Source organism: Eulemur rufifrons, chromosome 30, assembly GCF_041146395.1.
Source record: "Eulemur rufifrons isolate Redbay chromosome 30, OSU_ERuf_1, whole genome shotgun sequence".
Lineage (NCBI taxonomy): Eukaryota > Metazoa > Chordata > Mammalia > Primates > Lemuridae > Eulemur > Eulemur rufifrons.
Window position 1 is genome coordinate 135,136,879 of NC_091012.1, and position 23,856 is coordinate 135,160,734.

At 38.1% G+C, this 23,856-nt stretch overlaps 1 protein-coding gene across 6 annotated transcripts in view; it reads right to left on the reverse strand.

The window, feature by feature from the left end:
* Positions 1 to 23,856, reverse strand: part of FRMPD4 (FERM and PDZ domain containing 4) — a 796,138-nt gene that overhangs the window by 197,687 nt on the left and 574,595 nt on the right. The window lies entirely within an intron of this gene.

A 23,856-nucleotide genomic window follows, 5' to 3' on the forward strand; every position in this document is an offset into this window, starting at 1 on the left:
AATTTTGCAAGGTTCTGTGGTCTGTCATGCATAGGATATAGCAACTCCACACTATACAGTTCCTGCTCTGTGGGCTATAATGTAGTTTTAGAGTTCTTTTTTTCTCTTTCAAGCACCTAGTACCCTCATGACATTATATTCACTCATTGAAGACATTTTATTGAGGACTATAGTGCCAGTCATTGTGCTGGATGAGAGCTGTGACAAGCAAGGTGCTTGTCCTAATGGAACTTATTGTTGAGGAAGACAGGCATCACGGCTGACCCAACCTGGACACTGTCCTAGCTCTGGGTTGTTCCCTGAACCCTGAGTTTTAATTGAAACTTTTCAGTTAGGAGTTTCATGCTGGAAAATTCAGGCATCAGGAGACAGGGAAATCTTCCTTACAATCCTCAAATTATCCCACACAGACAACTATTTAACTCATACCAATCATTAAATGTTTTATCCTGCTTCATTTAGGTCCCAGTCTTTTGCCTTTAGCTGTAATATGGAACCTAAATATGCTCTCAGAACCCACCAAATGCATCATGTCATAGAACTTGATAGTGATTACAGGATTAATGAAACACAACATTGGTTGAATCTGCCAAATGGCCTAATCTAATTTTCAAATGTGTTGTTAAAACACTTTCGCAAACACTTATCATTTTGAGAGATAGCATTCATCTTCACGTTTCACTTATTTATAGATGACTCATAACCTAATATTGCTACTCACCAAGCTTAGCCAAATCCAATTGGCTTCCCAATGAACATGTATATGAAATACTCAAGCATTTTCTGAGTTAGCTGTCCATTGTGAAAATTATATTTTCACTGTTGGTTGGGGACATGTACATATATTTTGATCATTTTGAAATTTTATGGATTGACATATAAACAGACTATAGTTTACTTAACCTTCTTAGCCTTGCTTAATGACATTTAGAATCCAAAGATAAAAAGTGTATGTATTTAATAGTTATATCCCATTCCATCAAGTTTGTTTTAAATTTATGAGTAAGAGGATCAAAATATTACTTAAAAATGATCCTCAGTTAGGTACAAACAGGAATAAAAGGGGAGGGATTATTAAAAAGAAGAAAGTGGAGAGAGAGACAGAGAGGAAGGAACTGATACAACTATGTATATACCTTTTGTGAACTAAAAGTAAAAAAGAAATATAGATGAAAGAACACTGGCCTGGAAGGTAGGAGGCTAACTTCTAAGTCTACCATTGATAGCAGGGATCAGTAAACTTTTTCTGTAAAGAGCCAGAGAGTAAATATTTCCAGATTCCCAAGTCTTATGGTCTTTTATTGCAACTACTCAACTCTACCATTGAATTAAAAGTAGCCATAGACAATATGTAAACTTATGAACATTATTGTGTTTCAATAAAACTTCATTTATGAAAACAAATCCATATTTGGTCTTCCAGCCATAGTTTTCTGACCCCTGATTTATAGTGTCACCTTGGGAAAGTCATTTATATTTTTGCCCCTCAATTTTCTTATTCATGGAATGAAGGGGCTAGACTACACCCTTCAAGCTCCAAAATGTTCACCTTCATCAACTAAACAGGTTTCTTTCTCAAAGGCCATAAACTTTAACAGGATTGGAAAAGATCCAGATACACAAATTCTGCAAAACTGTTTTTCCACTGAGGTAACAGTTCACCACTCAGGAAAATGAATAAAATTCCTATTTCCCATAGCATTTGACCCAAAGATGGAACATTATAGTTCAACCCATCACACACCTGAATATTTATGGGGATTTTTAAATCTCTGAACCATTGATCTTGTCTTGTAAATAGGGCCACTATTTGGATGAATGGTATTTCAAATATGCAATATGTAGGCAGTCCAAAACCATAATGGAAAAACTCACTCTAGTGGCTGCTTTCCAAAATTCAAAGTGAGATTCTTTGGGGCTTCTAGAAACAGTATCACAAGCTGATATTTAAAGGTTTTCAAGTGTTATGCTATAAAATGGTTTTATTACCAAGAGGTATGAGGCTATAGTAATGTCCACTATTGTTTTAGCCTTATTCACATTTTTTAAACTACCAAAGACTGGTAATTTTCCAAGCTGAAATGTGTCTATTTTCTATCGAAAACATGGTTGAGTTTGGTTTGCTATCTCAGTGTCTGCTGGAGACTCTTTACTGCTGAATTATAATCCCTAAAGAACAGGTGTTTATAGTAAGCCTGCTGATGTCATTAACAAGGTAAGATAGAGAGTTACAGCCCATTTAGGTGCACCTAAACACATTGGTGCTAAAATGTGTTGTTTGGCTTCCTTCCCCAGAGTTAAGGTGCATTTGTGATATTTTTAATGGGATATTTATAATATAAACAAAACACATAAACCTAGTGTACTTTATTTTTTATCTAATTCTAGGAAGATTTCTGGTGGCTTTTCATTTAGAGCTATTTCATTCAGAGACTCACAGCTTTGTTCCTGTGTTTATTTACATGACTGCTGCCTCTCCCCATCACAACCCTGAATTTATCACGCAGTTCCATGGCATCCCATAATTTTCTGAAACTATTAATATAGAAGGAACAAATGTGTACTTGATGCTAGGTGTAAAAGTTAAAATGATTTTTTAATATTCCCAGCCTGGATATCAAAGAGAAATACATTATTTCACTAGATTTCTCATTATCTGCACATCTCCAAGGTCATCAACAATGTATAAGAATAGAGAGTACATAAAGCCTCATAGGAGATACAAATACATACACTTGAAAATAGATATCTATCACTTGGGGCCTCTCTAATGCTCTTTTTCTCCTTTTCTCCATTTTTTTTTTGTCTTTAAACAACTGTGAAGATTGTAGGAAGAAAAGATATTCTAAGGATTACGTGGGAACTTACCAATAGTGATGGAAGTTGATTTTCAGATACTTCCCACCCAGTTTCATCCTGCACTTATTCATTTTTGTTTTGTTCAGTTAAAAACCTTTTCAGTGAGCACAATTTTAAGAGAACTGACAGATAAACAAATATGACAAGCCCCTTCCCTTAAAGAATGAAAAACCTAGTACAAAATAGAGATAGGAAGAGGCAATGCTGACTATAAGCTGAAAATATGAGCATCATGGCCTCTTGCTCCACATAGGGAAAGAAGAATTATGGTTTATGTCTTTAGAAAATTTCTAAGAGTTGGAGTCTACCTCAAACTCTGGAGGTGAAAGAGAAGGCCTATATTCTTCTATAATTTTCATAGTTTCCCACTCTGTGCTCACAGCTCTATAATGATTTTGATAACAATTATATTTATCATGACATTTATGATTAAACCTATAGCAAGATAAATGGTCCTGTTAGTAACACTATCAGGGTTCCTTAGTTTTTATCCATCTTTCCTGGCTTCCATTTGGAGTTCATTCATATTTTTCATTCCATCGGCTCCTAAGGTAGGCATGTTATCTCTGAACACAGAGAAAGCTCCAGAAATTCCTTCTCCTAGCTCAAGTAATAGCCTCACGTAAGCTCTGCTACCATTTTATGTCCAAATATAATCATTTTATAAATCAGGACAAAAACCATCATATATTTTCCTGAGATGTGTCATAGAGATTCAAAATGAGTTCAAAACACCAGGAAGACAATAAGCTCTCTATATTTCTATATCATGAAGTAAATATTTCCACAGCAAGGAGACTTTTATTTATAAAGTATACAGACAAATTGCAGAAAAGAGCTATATTGTAACCATGTATGACATGCTAAGTTTTTATTAGACAAGCTCTAAAAATCTCTTCCTCCAACTGACAATGATAATACATTTACAATTGTGAATGTTTCCAGGAGAGTGATTTTAGCAACTAGCTGATACATTTATTAGAAAAGTGCTGAAAGTCTTTCATAATGAAAAGTGCCCCTTACAGTAGGGCTTCTTCAACTTCAGTATGCATAGGAATCACCTGAGCATCTTGTTAAAATGCAGGTTCTGATTTAGCAGGCCTAGGGTGGGGCTGAAGAGTCTACATTTCTAATGAGCTCCCAGGTGGTATGGATGTTCCTGGTCCAGGGAGCATAGTCTGGGTAGCAGGCCTTAACATGTTCCTGAAATAGGATGCAAACCAGCCCTGCTGGAGATTTTCACTTGGGCTCCCCAGCCTAGCAGAGATTTGCCAGGATGGAAGTCAGCACCCACTCCTTACCTGATACTGACCCAGGTCAAGGCAAAAGCATCCATGAGAACTGGTTTGGCCAGGGAAAATGAAACAAAACAAAGTATGTCTCCTGAACAATACGGGCACTTCACATTCATGGTCATCTCAGATTTCTAATATATGAGCATGGTGACTACCTGTTAAATGGAGCTCTAATTCACTTCCTTCTAACATTAACCTCCCTTATGGTCTAAAACCTAAAGGTTCCCTTCTCTGGGTAGGATCCTGGATTGAGTGTCCATTTCTGAAGCTCTATCAGCAACCCCAATTCCAAACATGGTACACGAGACATGGCTTGTCCTTAATCTACAGTTGTGGCTTTGGTTCTTTAGCAAAACAGATCGAAAGCTCTGAAAAACCTCCCTTGCAGCTCCTACCTTACTCTTCTCCAAAAGGTCTCATTGAGCACATATCTTGGAACTCATCTTAACTCAATAAGAATGCAAAATGATCACCTGGCCCCAATATTCAAAGAATATGTACAAAAGTTGGTGATAGGGAACTATAGTTTATAAATCACACAAAATAATTTGAGAAAAATCAAGAATAAACTAGATTGAAAATAGGTATCCTTACAGAAGTATTACACAGCCTATTATTAATAGAACCATTTCTCAAGCTGCCTCCCTCACAAAGGCTTGACTCTCATATCCAATAATGGTGTCTCCTCCCTCTACTCTCCACATCAGTGGTCAACGAACTACAGCTCATGGCCTGGCCCACTGCCTGTCATTGGACCACGACCATGCCCATTTATTTATTGTCTATGGCTGCTTTCACACAAAAATGGCAGAGTTGAGTGGTGTGAGAGACTGTATGGCTTACAAAGCCTAAAATGTTTACCACCTGGGCCTTTACAAAAAACGTTTGCCAACCACTGCTCTAGAGTAATGAGTATCTTCTTCACAGCACTTCTGTTGCATCTTATATTACAATCCACTGTAGATAGATAGATAGATTGATAGATCTCCCAGAGTCACCAGTTGCACTACTCCAGGTGGCGTCATTTACTTGGTGTTATAAGTGACCCTAGTCCTCTTACGAGGTTCTGAGCCTCCTTATTCATCTGAGTTGTATGCCACCAGCATAGGGATTCACCAGTATAGGGATTTGCCTAAACTTGGAGCTCAGTGAACAGAGTTGGATCAAACTGAACTCTGGAGGTTTTTCTAGGGCATAACTGAAGCTGTGATATTTAGAACGGTGAACCGAGAGCAATAAGCAAACATCTGATTATACCTGTAACTAAATTAGCGGAAACCAAGTGGTCCTTTTGGCAGCAAAATGAAAGTGGCTCTGATAGCCATTTTGTTTGACAGGAATTTTACAAGAGGCTCCATAATGAATTGCAGCCATAAAATACTTGATATTAGCACTAGTGATCCTTGGTGAATCTTTACTTCCAAGCCTTAGCAGAGATAAAGAGCACACTCCCTGCCCTTTCCAATTCATACAATCCAAAGGCACAGCCACTGGCATGCTGGTTTATGGGCTGTGTATGTCTCCTTCTGTTCCCGCAATCCCATTCATGTGGTATTTTACAATCTTAACTGGGATCCTAAGACCCAGAAGGAAAAAGAGGCAGTAATTGCATTTTGTAAGCAATTAACTTTTTTTTTTCTTTTGAAATTTAGTCCTTCCTATTCATCACTTTTTCAGAATGGAACAAAAATATACACTTTCTGTCATTGCCTCTGGAAAAGAGACTAAGTAGAATCCTTTCCTAATTATCATATTCATCCACTGTATATTCTAATGCCCAGCATTTCATTCATTTACCATCATTCTACCAGCCCCACGAATTCCATACTTTTGCAATTGTGAGTCCTGTAAGCCCATACGAGTCCTACCAGTTGCTAAGATCACAGAAGAAATGTCAAATTCAGTTAATTTTTATGGATATAGTATTTTCTTTCATTTGTTTTCCCACATTAAAAAATTTAAAATTTTTAATTTTTCCCCTACCCAGATTCTATATCAGAAGTTTGTATATAAATTTAGAGGATGTTTTAAAAACTTGGAAACAATTTAGATAAAAAAGATTAATAAGTGATGCTTAAATTTACTCGACTTAGGCATGGATCACAAAATTATACAGTAAAAATTTTGCATTTTGTGAATGATCTTTCCTAGTAACAGCCTAAAATTTGTAAAATCCCCCTAAAGCACACAAAAATCCTTGATTTCATGAAGGATTAAAATATAATAATAAAAGGCCTGCAGCCTACATGCAAATGCCATTCTAGCATAGATAACAAGAAACCCTTTGTTTATAGAAGACAATGGGGTGTGAATGATAGGTACAGGCTAAATTAGTGTCCATAAGCTTTTGATAATTTTAATAATTTAACTCTGTTGTATCTGTTTCTCTGTGTTGAATGGTAAACATTGAGAATTCCAACCCAATATAACCTGCACCCCCTGTAGGGTAAATAACGTTGGCTACCCATCCTTTAAAATGCTGATTAAACTCTCACCTCCCTTCTGAAACTTCTGTGCTATAGTCCAATTCACATCAGGGTCTCGGAATTCCTGTAGTTCTTATCATCTCATGCCTCCACTTGTTTGTCCACGGGCACCACGGATTCAACACATCCCAAACTGAACTCATGTTTATTCCCCCAAACCTACTCCTCTGCCTAACTCTCCATCTCTATAAATGGCCAACCTATACTCCAAGAGAGGCTGCAATGAATTCCATGAATTTCCTGGAAGAGTCTATCTTTGAGTGTTTGAGCTTGCCAGCTCCTCAAGCCTAAAATATTTCCCCAACTCTCTTATCTCCATTCATTCTCTCCACTAACTTCTTATCCTTTCGGGCTTAATTGTTCGTCCTCCAAGAAACTTTCTCTCAACCTGCTTTGCACAGTAAGGTGGTCATTCACCACAGGTAGTTATTGAACATGGGAGATGTGGTGAGTCTGAATTGAGATGTGTTGCAAGCATGGAAAACACACCAGATTTCCAACACTTAATAGGAAGAATATAAAATTCCTAAATAATTGTTTATAAATTATTTCCACATTGAAACAATAATATTTCAGATATATTGGGTGAAACAAAATATACTAAAAGTAAATTTTACCAGCTTATTTTTATTTTTAAAATATGGCTACTAGAAAATTTAAAATAACATGTGGTTCACATTATAATTTTGTTGGACTGTGCTGCTATACCTTTGGGACAGGGTTAGGTGCTCCTAACAGATTTCTTTACAATCCCATTCTCTTCATTAATTTACCTGGTGACTTGTCTATCTGTTCTGGGCTCTGTTAGCTGCCTGAAGCAGGGAATTTTTGATCTGGTTCAGGATCACACCCATAGCTGACACATAGTAGGCACTCACATATGTTTGCCAAATGCACACAAGAACTACATTAAGAATCAGGAAGTCACCTCGCCTCCCTAAACCACATGTGGGGGTTAAACTAGGCTGTCTCTAGTTTCATTGACTGAAAATATCTAACAAGTGTGTTTAAATGAGTCTCTTCTTCCTCATCACGTTTTCAGTTCTTTCAAGGTGAAAACATGTCTTATATTTTCCTTGTTAGCTTCTTCAGGACTCTGTAAATACAGTTGGCCCTCGAACAACACAGGTTTGAACTGGGTGGGTCCACTTACACGTGGATTTCCTTCCGCCTCTTCCACCCCTGTGGCAGCAAGAGTAACCTCTCCTCTTCCTCCTCCTCCTCAGCCTACCCAACATGAAGGGGATGAGGATGAAGACCTTTATGATGATCCAGCTCCACTTAATGAATAGTAAATATGTTTTCCACTTCCTTATGATTTTCCAATAATATTTTCTTTTCTGTAGCTTACTTTATTCTAAGAATACAGTATATAATCACATAGCATACAAAATATGTGTTAATCAACTACTTATGTTATTGGTAACGCTTCCGGTAGACAGTACATGATTAGTAGTTGAGTTTGGGGAATCAAAAGCTATACATGGATTTTTGACTGCGCAGGGGGTCAGCACCCCGAATCCCTCACTCCCTTGCATTGTTCAAGGGTCAATTTTACCTTAAAAGTCATTGGCAATTCAACAAGTAGTAAGCTAAAAATACTTGATTACAAGTTTTACAGGGTGGGCCTGATGTGGGGGACTAAGTGTTTAACTTAGTGGGACTCTTTTTACAATAGGTACAAATGTGGGAACTCTTTCCTGGGTTGGGAAGGCTAAGGGTAGTGGCGGAGGCTTAGGTGGGAGAGTGGGGGAGTAGAGGAAGTGGTGCCTATGAATCCTGACAGTAGAAAAGCTGGCTACAGCAGGGCCGGCAAGCTCCTTAAAGTGACTGGGTAAATTGCTCACATGCCACATCACTGGGAAGCTTCCAATGGAGTCAGGATCCAGGAATGGCTGTTCTCGGGGACACATCCTCTCTCTTTTTCTTTCTTCCTTCAGGCATAAGGAGCAAGCAAGAAGGACTTCCCCAAAGGTATTGGGTATTACTGCTCAATTGGGTTTGACCATCTAGCTCCTTAACAGTGTCTCAAGACCCCCAAATCATCTGTTCTGTGGATCTCAAGATGCTTCTGATAGAAAAACACAAGCTTAACTTATATATACAATAAGCAAGTGTACAGTGATCAACTGCTAAGTTTATTTAGTGAAAACATCCACACCAGGGCACATGTTTGTTCTTAGGCTTTTTTTTAACTTAAAAATAATCTTAAAGCAGCATGAAATTATTTCCATCTCTGAGCAACTGAAAACTCAGGTGTCCAATCCATCAACATTTGCAGGCTGATGGTCTCTGCTAGCTCCATGGCTGTGATAAACGTTTCTTATGTGGACTCCTGAAGTCATTAAGACCATTTGCCTTATTCACAGAAAGCACGCCATGCAGCAGTCATGATGCACAAGAGAACCTAGTCCAGGCTAATCTCATTTTATTTTATTTTATTTTATTTTTTATTTTTTTTGAGACAGAGTCTGGCTCTGTTGCCAGGGCTAGAGTGCCATGGCGTCACCCTAGCTCACAGCAACCTCAAACTCCTGGGCTCAAGCAATCCTCCTGCCTGAGCCTCCCGAGTAGCTGGGACTACAGGCATGCGCCACCATGCCTGGCTAATTTTTTCTATATATTTTTAGTTGTCCAGTTAATTTCTTCCTATTTTTAGTAGAGACGGGGGGTCTCGCTCTTGCTCAGGCTGGTCTCGAACTCCTGAGCGATCTTCCCGCCTCGGCCTCCCAGAGTGCTAGGATTACAGGCGTGAGCCATTGCGCCCGGCCTAATCTCATTTTAGTGAGAAGAAGGAGCATGCTGAAAGTAGCTTTGTCTAGAGCACAGGTTAATGAGTTGAAAATGAAGCACACTGCATACAAGCAGCATGATAAACTTCTTCGGTAGTCCTTAATTACTATATATATTCCATGTGTATTTCTCCCAGTGATATCTAATATCTTATGACTGAAAAACCTCTCTTTTGGGAGAGTCAAAATTGTAAAGGCCTATTGGAAATTTTGCTTTTCCTTTCTCATTTCTTTCTTCTTTTTTAATGTAGCACCTACTTGAAGCTTCTATTCTTGAACCTCTCTGATCACCCCTGGAGAATTCAACATTCTAACTCTCAAAGGTTTTTGTTGTGTTTTTCTTCTTACCTACCGACAGCCTTCCTCTGATTCTGGGATTTTGGCCATGTGTCCTTGAAGCCAATCTCTGTTTATATAATTGTTCTAATTTTTTTTCTTGCAATTACTTTTCTTTTTTTTTTTCCTTTTTTAAAAATCTCACCCTCGTTCCATTTTTTTTTTTCATCTCACTCCCTAGGAAAATTTCTCTTTCTGGCAGGCTCCTCTTGTTCTCTTTGGCAGTATTTCACAGAGGCACAAATAGTCATAATGATCAAAATGTGCATTTGCAGAGGGAGCCTTAATCTCCTAGGGAGATTAAGCTACTCTGCAGGCATTATCTCATCAATCTCCCCTAACCTCTGCAAAGAAGGGACCCATTTCCTAGTAGAGACACTAGAGGCTAAAGACAGCTGCATTCTGAGCCTTCAAAGAACTAGGAATGACTGTCACTCATTTACATCACAATAGGCCCAGGCTCTTGAATTTTCCTTCTCCCATTCCTTCCTTTTGGGCTTCATCCTTAATTTTTACCAAACACAAAAGGATGGCTCTTATCTCTTGAAATTCATTCCTTTCTATAAATAGAGTCTTAAATCTGCAGCTGTCCCATGTAGAAGAGGCATGAAGGGGAAGAAACATAAATTTGGTTTATGCTTTATTTTCAAGTTTAGTCTGTGTTTCATACACTTTCTTGGGTTCCTTGGAGAACTCTGCAACTGTTTCACTTTTTCCACTCCTATAGTATTAATGGTCTTACGTAGATTTTGTTGATAACTTTATTACTGAAGGAGATTTGGGCCACACCTCTCTCATTTCCTGCCCCATTGAGATAAATGAGGAGACTGATTCTGGAAAACTTTATTATGCGACCAAGTTTGTTAAATGTCCAAATGAGCCTTATAAGCTAGGCCTTGTGACTACTCAGTCTACAGGGTTTTTTTAGAGAACTTTATAACAATTGTCACTTTTAATGATCCAAACTACAATAAGCTTATTCATCATTCCTAGCCCCGTTTCAGAGATGAGGAAACTGCTAGACCACTTGCCCAAAGTAATCTAGCTAGTAAGTGGATACAGCCAGCATTTCAACCTGGCTTTGTCTAATTCAAATCCTGTGCCTGCACTTTTTTTTAACTACCCCACAATACCCACCCCCCCACACACACACTTCACCCTGGGTTTCCTAGGGCCTGTGCTCCCCTGTGAGCACCTGACCTTGGAACACTCCCTCCAAGGGAACCAACATCATGTCCTACTCCAGAGACCTCCTCCTTCCTAGGAGCAGGAAGTGTCTGTTGAGGGACATGCCACGCACATCATTTTGTTTTAAACTTAAAATACATGTTTCCAAGAGGCATGATGGTGTTGCCAGCACATTTCCTCTGGGTCAGGTGTTGCCAAGGGCACAGTGGAAGCTGAGACCCTGGGGACACTTTCCCGTGTCACCTGTCCCTAGTCTGCCACAGCCTGAGTGCTTCAATTTTTCAGGGGATTCTTTAGGAACCCTAAAACTATTTTAAAATTCTACTGGGATGCAAATGTGTAGTTCTTTACATTTCTGCTTGGAGATAGGAAAAAAAAAACAAACAAAACACTGCAAGTCCCTCAAGATCATTTTTGGCCCTTTAAATTTATAAACAAATACAGTATCAAGAACTTTTTGTAGACAGTTCATTAAATAATCATAATATTGAATACATATATACACACATTGTAAAATTATACTTGTATGTAATGAGCATGCAACAAATATTTGTCAACAAATGACTGCAATACCAACTCATTTGTTGCTAATTATGAGTTATTCTTAATAATCCTACTGTCTAACACATGGTCCCTAATCTCAAGGAGTTTTCAATATTTATAATTTGCCTTTGTATTCAATGAGGCAGCTGGAAATACCCAGCTAAAAAGACTGATGTCTGCCCAGTAATTCTTCCCACACTCTCAGCGTGGAGAGGCTTTCAGGTAACTTACAGCTAAAGCTACAGTTTCTTAAATCTATACTTGAAGACCCTGGGATGAGCCTGTGCATAACTTTGTTCCATGACCAGAGTTCTCAAGCTCCATGCTGACCCCACAACAAGATATTTTACTCACAACGAGTCTTCTTTTAAGAGCACTTCCAAATTATAGTCATTAGGTTTGGGGGAAGGAAGGTGATTGTCTTAAGAATTTTGAACTGTACAAGCTTAGCTTTCACACTGGGTTCTCTTGTGTAGTTTTGAATGTGGCTAAAACTGGGCTTGTCACAAACCTAGCTGCTCACCATAAGTAATGGCAAATAGATTTAACCAGACATCACTGACTTCTAGGATTCATCATGACAAACACAGGGTTTGTGGGCAACTTATCTTGGCAGCTTACCAATGGCCAGTAGCAAATATTTTTTAATATTGAAGAAGACAATATAGGGATTTTGATTTTCTATCGCTTAATTTCTTGTCTGTTTTGAAGCTCAAATTGTGCCTAGTATAGCTTTAAGGGACTGTGCAATTCTGTGGGTAAAGGGCTGGCTAATTTGTGAACTAGGGGGCTACAATAGATTGAGTTATTATTCCCAATTTTTAACTCTCCAGTAGTTACATTACATATCCACTTTTTTGTCATAGCCTCATGGTGGACAGAGTGAACTTCCCTACCCCTTCACTTGGTCATGTGACTTGCTTGGCCAGTGAAGTACTAGCAGACATGATGTGAGACCCGTCAAATGTACTTTAATGGTTGGGCTTTTCCACCTGTGTGCCTACCTTCACTAAGACCATGCCTTGGATAGCCACTGTATCAATGAGGAGGAAGGGGAGAAATGTGGAGCAGACCTGAACCTAAATCCACAGCTTGGAGTCAAGCTCAGCTGAGTCCCACTTAGATAAGTCAACTGCAGTTGCATGGTCCGCTGCACTACAGAAGTGTCAATGAGAAATAAACACTGCTGTTGTAAAACACTGAAATTTCAAGGTTCATTGTTAATGCAGTATTGTGCAACCGTAGCTGACTAATAGAGAATCTTACAAAACTGCCAATATAACCAGCAACTTAAGATCACCAATATGTCACCCTAGTAGTAGAAATTAGCTTTCTAATTTTTTGTCTAGGATATGTCTTCATCTGAGTATGATCTCAGACAGTATAGTTTTGCAAAAGGCCTGCCGTGGTCTCCTTCTTGCCTTGTCATTGTTCTCTCGGAGTTTTGCCTTTGAGGCAACTACATTTTTGGCATAGAGGGCGTGGGGAGTGAGCTCTTTGCAGGAAATTAGATGCCCTGTGTAAAGACATATATATGTCCATAGGGAGATTGGGATGTTAGCCTTGCAAAATTCAGGTGTAAAGACAAATGGGGCCTCATTCACACCTACATGCTGGTGAGGAGAGGTTATGCACTGCCTGGGTTGGAACGTAGGCTCTAACACTACTGAATGAATTCATTGTGTGCTTTGTGCAAGTTACCTCACCTTTCTGTGCCTCTGTTTCCTCATCTATAAAATGAGCGACAATAATAGGATAATAATCCCTACCACATTTGGCTATTAGGAACATGCATGAGTGAACACATAAAAAGTGCTGAGAATAGAACCTGACACAGAAAACACAATATAAGTGCTAATTGTTAGCAGTGAGGAGGGCAACGTATCCAAGGAACACCCCTGATGAATTGCCTGCATGCCAAAGGCAGCCAAATGTCTCGAAGGCAGCATGAAATTTAGGATCCTGGGTTTCTGCATCAAATTCAGGTCCTAATTTTATGACATGGACCAGTACTGACACTTCTTAGTGATGCTACATTTCCATTCCAGAGATGGGTGAGTAACTACTCCTCCTGAAGTCACAGTGATGTTATACTTAAGGATTGGGCTACCAGTGTTTAGGGAGAGTAAATATATTAAATAAACAGAGGTCATAGGGTAGACAAAAGTAGGCCTCCAAGGATGGTTAATACCCAATAAAGAAGACATTTATTTCTAAATCACGTTTTAATAAACCTTCTCACCAGTAGAGAACAATTTAGCCTCAAAGAAAGAAATGTCTTTCTTAGAAAGGAAAAGAATAAAAGAAAGGAAAGGAATAAAAGAAAAGGAAAGAAAGGCAAAGAATAAAAATTTATATAAAAAATTTAAAGTTCTTATAATACTCTAGAGTAGTAGTTCTCAACTAGGGGTGATTTTACTCACCCCCTCAAGCCCCACTCAGGGGACATTTGGCAATTTCTGGAGGCATTTTTTGGTTGTCACAGATGAGGAGTGGGGGCTGCTCCTGGCATCTAGTGTAGAGGTTAGAGACCAGTGATACTGCTCGACACCTTACAACAAATAAACATCCAGCCCCCAGTGTCAAGAGTGCCAATGTGAAGAAATCATGCTGTAAAGAAAGAACATGGAAAAGTGGACAGAATGGAAAATTGGGAATCAGGAAGACCTGAGGGTGAGTCTGGGCTCTGCCTCTGTCATGTAATTAAGCTTCAATTTCCTGTTGCAAAATGAAAAATATCTTCTCCTTCAATTGTGGGTGAGATAATAAATTCCAAGTACAGGGATCAGCATCCTTCCACTCACCTACAGGGTGAACTATCCTGGTTCAGTGAACTGTAATCAGTGACACCACAGCAGTGAGTCCTCAATGACGCACTGCCACCTACAACCTGCCACCAAGGTTCTGGTATTTATAAATAAGGGAGGAGTATTAGGTGGAGTTCTCTTTCATGAAAGTAAGACAGCAAGCATCACAAACCCGTTATTCTCAAATCTCCTTGCTCCCTGGCCTAAATACTAACAAGGCAGAACTGCTGCTCATGTGTGTTTCTGACTTTGCTTAAATTCTCATCCCTGCTATAGGAACTGCCAAATCAAATTGGCCTCTACCTTGACCATTTCAAACTGTGCTTGTATCACCTACCCACCCCTACCGCCGCTAAGTCTTTTTGGTTTGTCCCAGGTATCCAGTCACCTAACTTCATGGTAGAATCCATACTGCTTGCTTCCCTAAAGTTCTTTAAAACTGTATTAGTTTCACTTCACATGTTTTCTGTGAATGTATTTTTCATGCTTCTTATTGTATTTATCCTTGCTCTATTAGTTATAAGCACTTTAAAAACAGGCTTTGTGTTTCTTAATCTTTGACCATCTTTCCTTAGGGTCAATGCAGTTTGTGACAGAGAGTGGCTTCTGCTCAAGCACTGACATGTCCGTTTCTGTGAAGCATCTCTTCTCAGAGTCAGGAAGGGCAGACTCGGATTGGGTCCTGAAATACCCACAGAAACGGGGAAAGATAAGTTGAGGAGAATGTTTGCGAAGGTCCACGTGCTGATTTGAGGTGCCATAAGTTGGGACAATAGCAGCTTCTTTAGTGGGAAATGCAGGAGAAAAGTTTCCATGAATAAAATATCAACAGGAGAAGGAGGGCTTACACTAGTGCTTTTGGAAGTAGCTTGCAGATGAAATTAGATAATAGATAAGTATTTGTTACTTGTATGTATGTATGGATGGATAGATGAACACACACGAGAGGGATAATCAATGAAGGGCTTAGAAGCCTAAAGCTAGGTTTCTGAATTTGTTTTCAGTAGTAATAAGGACCTACAGGAAGATTTTGCAGAGGAAGAAGACCTTTCTAATGTGACAGATATAGAACATATATTTAATAGCTTTAGGGAGGGATGTCTGAATGGGAGACCTTATTAGCTTAGTTTGATCTTCTCATACTTGGTCTCAGGAAAATATAAATACATTTTCCCAAAGGAATTTTAGAGATAATTTTCTATTTCATTGGTTTTTTTATTATATCTGAGATGAACACAAATGATTATAACAACACTAGAATCAGAATAAAGCATGTTTATATTCATTCAGAAACGTAACTAATTCATGTTTAATATGTGTGAGCCTAGCCAAAAAGACTTCAGGCCATTTATCCTTTTTGCTGAAAGAAAAACATCATAGTTATTGTAGCTAATCAGCAACGTTAATAAGTAATTTATTTTTTCCCTAGACAAGTGCAATTCAATGAATGGGGTGATAGAGAGGTAAGAATTGGGTCTTAAATAACCTGAACATGGGTCTGTCGATGGCTATAACTGTATTTATTAGGAAAAAATGGCATTTGATTATCATGTAGATGGTTATTACATGGGGGAAAAACAAATACAGAATATGTAGATGTTATATAGGTGTTACCACCGTTTGCAATTGTGTTTAGATAGAAAGACAGGCTGAGAATCCTACCTTCTCAGAGAGAATGATTTTTACTAGTTATTAAGAGACTCTGAAGAGAGGGCTTTATTCTTGCCCATTCACTGATTTTAATTGTGGCTCCACTCTGAATAGCTCTTCGTTGGATTTTGTAATAATGGTGTCTTGTAATGCTGGCATCTGAGATAACAGCTTTTCCTTTATAAAGTGTTTTTCACACCTGTCATTTCATCTGATCCTACTCATCGGACTAAGGAGGAGAAATTAGTATTTCCATTTCAGAGATGATGAACTGACTGGTCCCAGGTGAAATAGCTGATAGATTTTTGTCTCCAAGTTCAGCAGTAGCCTCATTACTCTATGTCAACTATCTGAGGGAATAATCTCCCGATAACAGGTGAGACACTTTTGGATATTTTTACCTAATAGGTGACTTCATATTTCTCTATGTAAGGTATCCAATTATAATCCAACTATGGATAATTCATTTGAAATAACTTCAAAGATTTTATTCTTCTGCTCATTAGCCTTATTTTAAGGTTGCCTTTGAAATTTTCATCACCTTGCTTCATCTTGAGTATTTGCCAGTGCTTAGCTTCAAGAAGGTAATTATAAAAGCCAGTCTACCTCAACCTGAAAAATCATGACCTTCGGGGAATAACATTATTTTCCTATAGAGATATAGGTTGCCAAGATAATTAAAAAAGAAAGGAAGGAAGGAAGGAAGGAAGGAAGGAAGGAAGGAAGGAAAGGAAAAATAAATCTATGTTAGTCTCATATATCCAAATTACTAAGCTCTACTTTCTGATTTCCCAGAGATGACCAAAATCTGGAAAACTGTGCCCAACATCCAGGTCATTCTAAGTGAATAAAATAACTCAATTTCATTTTTACAGCAATCACTTTCAAAATTGCCATTTTTTAAAGGAATCAAACATTCTAATTTTTTTCCCAATTTGAGTTGCAGTTTTTCATCAAATATTAAAGGACTTAGATTTGCTCATGCTCACATCCAACGTGTCATGTGCAGACAGTGTGAAACCAGCACAATAACACATTTATTTATAATACTCCTTTCCATATAAGATCAGCAAGTGCTTTTAGGACATTTCACTCTCTATGAACATCTTTCCAAAAATTTCTGTGGCTCATGCTTGGGATCCCAGAGTAATGGGGTGATGATGTGGGTAGAATATTCTCTCCACTTGGGTCTCATTTTAGGTTTGTCATTGATAAAGTTCAAGTCATGCATGCATCACAACTGATAAGGTGTTTCTGAAAATTAAATAATTTCACTCAAATGAAGTTTCCTTTCTGCAAGAACTTCTATCCCCCTGCTCCTGTGCAGAGCCTGAGTACAGACACACAACACACATGGAGTGTCAGCCTACTTAATCCTCTCATCACCACAGCCATAATGATGGTAATATCAATTTGGGATATGACACTTCACTACATGTTCCTTTGTTAAATTTCCATTTTATGCAATCTTGCTGATAGTTTTTGCTGCCTTTGCATGATATCTCTTTTGTGTTCTGGTCAAAAATACATCTGTTATAAAAGCATAATTTGCTCAAGCTCTTTGATACCAACTCAAGTACATACAGCTGGATCCAAACCATTTATTTATTCCTGACAAGAAATTTACACACGTTTGCTGAAAATAAAGTGAGGCAAATCCTCCTTTAATTCATTCAATATGCTCAGATGAAATTCATACACATTGCATGATGTGTCAGTTAACTCATGTAAATGAGATTTCTCACTAATTCACAAAAATTCACTAATGCTTGCAAATTCACTGATTCACATCTCTACTTTATTTTGGCTATGCAATTTTCAAATTTGATTGTCATTTGTTACTCTATGCCCTGAACAAAATGGACCTTTTCATGAAGAGATGGGAAAAGTGTCCGTAAATCAGAAATCAGTATCCTGCAATCGTGATGAAAACCAGGGTCTCCTCTGTTCTACTTTTGCTTTTTTTTGATGAGAGGGGGGGTGGTGTAGCTCTGATTTCGTGTCAGTGTAAATCCTTAATTCACTGGAAAATCAAGTCCCTCCATGAGATATTACCCATAGAAAGGATCTTATGTAGAACAGCATGCATGTTTTCCTTCCTCCTTATTTGCATTAAATTAGAACAGATTAACTTAATGTTGCATGAAAATAAGTGAAGTGTCATCTTAATTAAAAGATAGTAGTGTTATATCTGTTGGCTGAGCCTCAAAAAGCATTTTCCATTTCTTAAAAGTAAAATGGATAATTTTTCCTGATGGTTCACAAGCTAGAATTTTATCCTAATCTATTTTGATATGTCAGACTGAGCACATTTGTTCTGTGGAGCATCATGTTGAGAATGAAGCCACAACATTTTGACAATTTCCCAGCACTGAGGCTTGTCCAACAGGAATAGGCAGTTAAAATGTCAGAGTGGTCTTCTGCTACTAAAATGACAAGAAACACTTGTCAGGAAATGAACACTTTCTTAGTAGACACGACCCAAAATTGTGCTTTGGGCCTTTCATCTTGAGGTTTAAAGAGAAGCCATGTTGGAAATCTGACTAACAAGCTCTATTGTATAGCACAGGTTGACTTGGTAAAATGTGGCATGTGTCAGAGGTAAAGCTGTCTTGAATCAGCCAAAATCCCAATCACAAACTTCTTTTTCTTAAAAGAGAAGATACCAATAGTAAGCCTAGGAAGTCATGACGAAACACTGTTGTCGGTTCACTGATATTTCCAACAACTGCCTTAGGGCTGCAAAATTACTATTCTGAGAAAGCAAGCAAGCATTCATATAGCAGGTACATGTGAAAGATTCTGTAGCAGCACACACACATAATTCTCCCAATTGTCGGAGACTAATATTACACAATCATAAATTCAGGAACAGAAAGAAGGTGGAGCTAACTAGAACTCTCTAAAAACAAGTTGGTTTAAACATATAAACACTGATTAAAAAAAAGAAATTCAATGCTTCTAAAATTGATTCTACCTTTCCCAGTATGTCAACTGATTTACCTCTTGCTCAAATCTACCATTCTTTTCCTTGCTATTCCTTTAGGAAGGAGGGACTAGCTTTGTGAATTAACTTAGTATATATTCCATCAAGCACGGTCTTCAGGCAGTTGCAGAAGACTCTTTTCTGTGCCCCTCACTAACAGAAGTTCTTGCCCTCTCTTCTTTCTTTATTCTTCTGTGATTCGAAGACTGCAGGCATTCAAAACTGGATATTCTTTTGACTCTTGTTAAGTTCTAAAGAAACCAATGTATTTTCAGAGATCACAGAAGAGAACAGCAAGGACAGATCATAGGAAAAAAACTTTTGGGAGAGATGGAAACCAAAAGGAAACATGGCAAAATCTGTTTGTTGGACCTGCTGAGTGAAGATTATGGATGCATTCAGGGAGGCAAAAGAATCTCTTAATCATGTGGTATAAAAGTATGATCCTTCTCATTTTTGTTTTTCCTTGCAGACATTTCTAAGGGGAACAAAAGCACCACTGGAAAATATATTAGCTCTGGTTTTTCTTGGCATAACATTTTGTATGCCTGTTTATTCTCACAGGCATTTCTGAGAACATAAACCAAAAAGGCTTATTCTCAGAAAAACAGTTATATTGCCAGTTCTAATGCTCTAGCTGTATTAATGAGATTTATATTGATAAATACAAAATTACTCAGTCTGGAAATACACTTCCATTATTCTAACTTCCCTCCCTTCCCACCTCTTCCAACTGGGGCCTCTATCTCTTTTGGGAATAAAAAGTAAAAAAAAAAAAAAAAGTCCCATGGAGAATTTAACTTCAAAGTGTTTTATAGACACTCAAAACCTGTTAGGAAGAAAATTCAGCCCTACTATGGTCTTTCTGCAGAGAAGAAATGAAGACGTGGAGCAGGGAAGCCAATGGCTCTATCCAGGCACAGAACCCAGGGCTCCAGTCTAACGGCAAAAGTTATCCACACCCTCTACCTTTTCTGTACTTCCAAACACATGTGGCAGGTTATATTAAGAAGAATAATTTTGTTGCCAGAAGTTATTCTTTACATTAAATATTACTTTCCTTATTTTGGCCTGTTCTCAATAATGATAACAACCTGGAATAATCATGCATTCATTGCTGACTCTATCCTTCATTTAATTTTAAAGCTCACAACTCTCCCAAGCAAATGTTTATTAAAGCCTAGATCTTCAAATATTAAAAGTATTGAATCAAAGACAATTCAATTGAATTTGTGAAACCTCATTTGAAATACAACAAAGCATTTGTTTTGAGGCACATGGGGCAGTGAAATGCTGAGTGTTTTCTAAGCCATGGCATGGCACCTTCATTATAGAGTTTGGGTCTGTTCTAGACTATTTTTTGATAAAAATCCAGCCTCACTTACATTGTGTGTCACCAAGACATTTGGTCCTAACGCTGCTAAACTGGGAGCCAGGCAGCCATGAGTATACTAATACATAAAGCAAAAGCAGGAACCATCTTACCAGATCCTTCTCTTTAATCAGCAATTCTATGAGCGGAAACTCTTCCCAACTTGAGATTATATAACTTTTCAAATCAATGACATTTTTCTACTCCTTTGCAGTAGAGTCATGGGGACTCTGACAAAGAAATAACTGTGACGTTATCCATCCTGGGCTGTGCTCATCAATCAGAGACAGTGTAGACAGGGTTCCTGACTTAGAAGGAAAGTTTGAGTATTTGACAATGTCCCTTTTAATCCTGGATTCCCCAGGTTCTAACTTCTATTTTTCAGAGGCAACCATCTGAGAGAAATGCTGTCTATATAGATTCAAAATAATCTCTAACTACTGGGAATATCTAGTATACTTGATGAAATAAGTGGTTATTACTCACAGTGAAGGATATGGGGAACAGATCATTGGCTCAAACTCTTTCTTGGGGTAATTTTAAAGGAGGGGGGCTCCATTTCCTGAATCTCATTTTCTCTTTTTCATTTTGGCTCCATTGTTTTGCCTACTCTCAATGACCACTTCTATTTCTAGTCCCAATGCAGCATTGTAGCACCTAACCCACCTGTCATTCTTATATAACCCAATTTCAAAGTATCTCTTAATTGGATTATGGAAATAGTTACAGTTGTATACATAATTACTGATAATGAGCATCTAAAGCAACATCAAATGGCAAATTGTTCTTCAAGGAAACATTAAGCTCCATATAGCTTGCCCTTGCAGTCATGTATATAACATCATTTAGGAGACTTCGGTTAGAATGAGGCCCCTGTCAGCCCTGTCGCTTAGTCTGTGGCTATGAATAGATGTTTGTATTTGGGAAAATTGTCAAGTTTAATTTGCAAAATTAACTTCAAAGAAAATCTCCTATTGCGTGCATGCACACATGCATACGCACACACAAAACTTTCAAAACTCTTAATAATAGATGTCTGGGATAACCAGAACTTTCTGGATGATGGCAAAGGGACAACAGGAAAGCTTTCTTGTTGGTCAAAGAAAAATACATGTTGGTGGGTGAGAAGAGGCTAATTCTTGCAGGATAACAGTATCATAGCAAGAGCTTTAATGCCTCCTTGTCAGCCAACCTGTGCTAGTCACACAGTTATGCTTGACAGTTCTAGGTCTACTGGTAGTCTCACCTCAAGGGGCCTGGCTGAGAGGTCTCCCCACTTTTCTGTCTCAGAGCTTTCTTTTAAGTTGTTTACATGCAATCCAGGTGCTCCTGGGAAAACACTTGAACTATGGGAAGGGGTCAGTGAATAAATACTTCGGAAAGACAAATCTGAGGCAAGTGCTACAATAGGAGTTAGCAAACATTTTCAGTAATGAGCCAAATTTTTTTTTAGATACTTTTAGATATTTTAGGCCATGTGGTATTTGTTACAACTACTCACCTCTGCCACTGTAGCTCAAAATCAGCCATAGTTAACAATAAACAAATGGGGAGAGCTGTGTGCCGATAAAACTTTATTTACAAAAACAGGCCAGGTTTGGCCTGCAGGATATAGTTTGGTGACCTCTGTTCTACATGATTTCTTAGAAATTTCCCAAGGAGTTGAGGCCCAGATACTCACACTGCTAACTTACACACTCTTTTTTGTTTTACTTTTCTTCCTTCTCTCACTTTTCCCACTTCCTTACCCCTGCTTCCTAGAATGACCTGCCAAATAAAGCCCTGCCCTCACATCCTTATTGTATGCTCTGTAAAAAAAAATTGACACGTAGCAGGCACAGGCCACTCAATGTCTGCTGACAGAAGCCATGAAGGAAGCATACATGATAAAATGTGATTCATTGTATATTGGCTTGGGTCCGCTGGTAGAAATGGATGCTTCCTAGAAGATGATAATTAAGATAAAGCAGCAACTGCAGGACACAGGTTCATCGCAGTATTAGAATAAATTGCACAACCTTTAAATTCTGCATTCCATAATCATTATTTATTTAAGGAAAAAAGTGTTGCAAAGAACATATCTGGCTCATGAAGGACTACAGACTAGGGAGGCGAGTATTGGTAAAGTAGTCCTGAGCTGACTGCAAGCCATATGCTTTTCAAGCATTTCCTCTAGAAGACTTTGCTAAGAGATGGTACATATGCACCCTCAGATTTAATGAACAGTGACAACTGGGAGCAGCTCTGCTAAAAACAAGGGAACCATGAGACGGCAGCTTCAGAGGAGGCCTCTTAATGGCTTCTCCAATCTTTTTGCTCAGTTCGTCAAATTCTTAGAGAGAATTTCTTTTTTGTCTGTTCTTCATGGATAGAGAGTGCTTTGGGGTTTGATCCTACCCACAGTCTCTCAACTTACAACATGGCAACATGGTAGAAAAATATACACTGTTCTTCCTTTGATGACTGTTAGATATGACCTTAACAGCAATTTGATTTTCCAACAGATGTATACTTAAATAGAATGTTTCACTCATTGAAACCTAGATGTGACAGTGGACCAGGCAAACTCCATTTTAAAAGAGTGCCTTTGTCTATTTAGGTTTATTGAATTATGGGAATATGGAAAGTGGACAAATATTTGACTATTTTCTCTAAGGGCATTAAAGGATCTGTAACTGTATAAAGTTGGTAATGATGAGTTACTAATCCTATGGTCAAATATAAGGATCTCAACTAGAGCAGAGTCCATAAATTTCCTAAAGGTTCAATATTTAAGTTTCCACATGAAAAAATAAAAAAAATTATCTTTTCTGTTCTGTTTTTCTCTATGAAAACAATCACCTGGTTCCAATTTGATGACCAATGAGATTACATTTTTTTATTTCCTTCTAATTCTTGTTATGTTTGTTCCCTACATTCTATTCATTCATTCATTTATATAATAAATAGACTATGTATTATCTACAAAACATGGGAGGTAGTTTGGAACGTTGCATTCATTATCCCTCTATATGGGCAGATTTACTTCCTCACTAGATTGGAGTCTGGTTTGGGTATGTGATTTGCTCTGGCCAATGAAATATGAGTAGAAGTGACAAAATACTTCCTAGTAAAAATTTGTAAGAATCATCAATAGTTCTACTTCCTTTGTGTTTTCTTTTAGCTGATTCCCAAAGTGAAGACCACATGGTAGAAAGCCACAGAAGATCCACAATGTCTTTGGCGAGAATGAGAAACAAATCTCTGTTACTGCAAGCCACTGAGATATTTGGGGTTGTTTGTTTGTAAACATGGCATTGTTTAACCAAAGCTTATAGTTTACAGGGGTTTCAAAGATGAAACACACATGGATATTGCACTCAAAAAGGTTTAGGAAAAGTTATACAATAAAAAGACCTCATATATATGGTGTGGGTTGCTAATATGGATAGTGGTTAAGGGCACAAGTTTTGGTGTCAGACAGCCTGGGTTCAAAACTCCCACTCTCATTTAAGTTTGGCTAACTTACACAGGTCATTTAACCTCTCTCAGCCTTACAAATA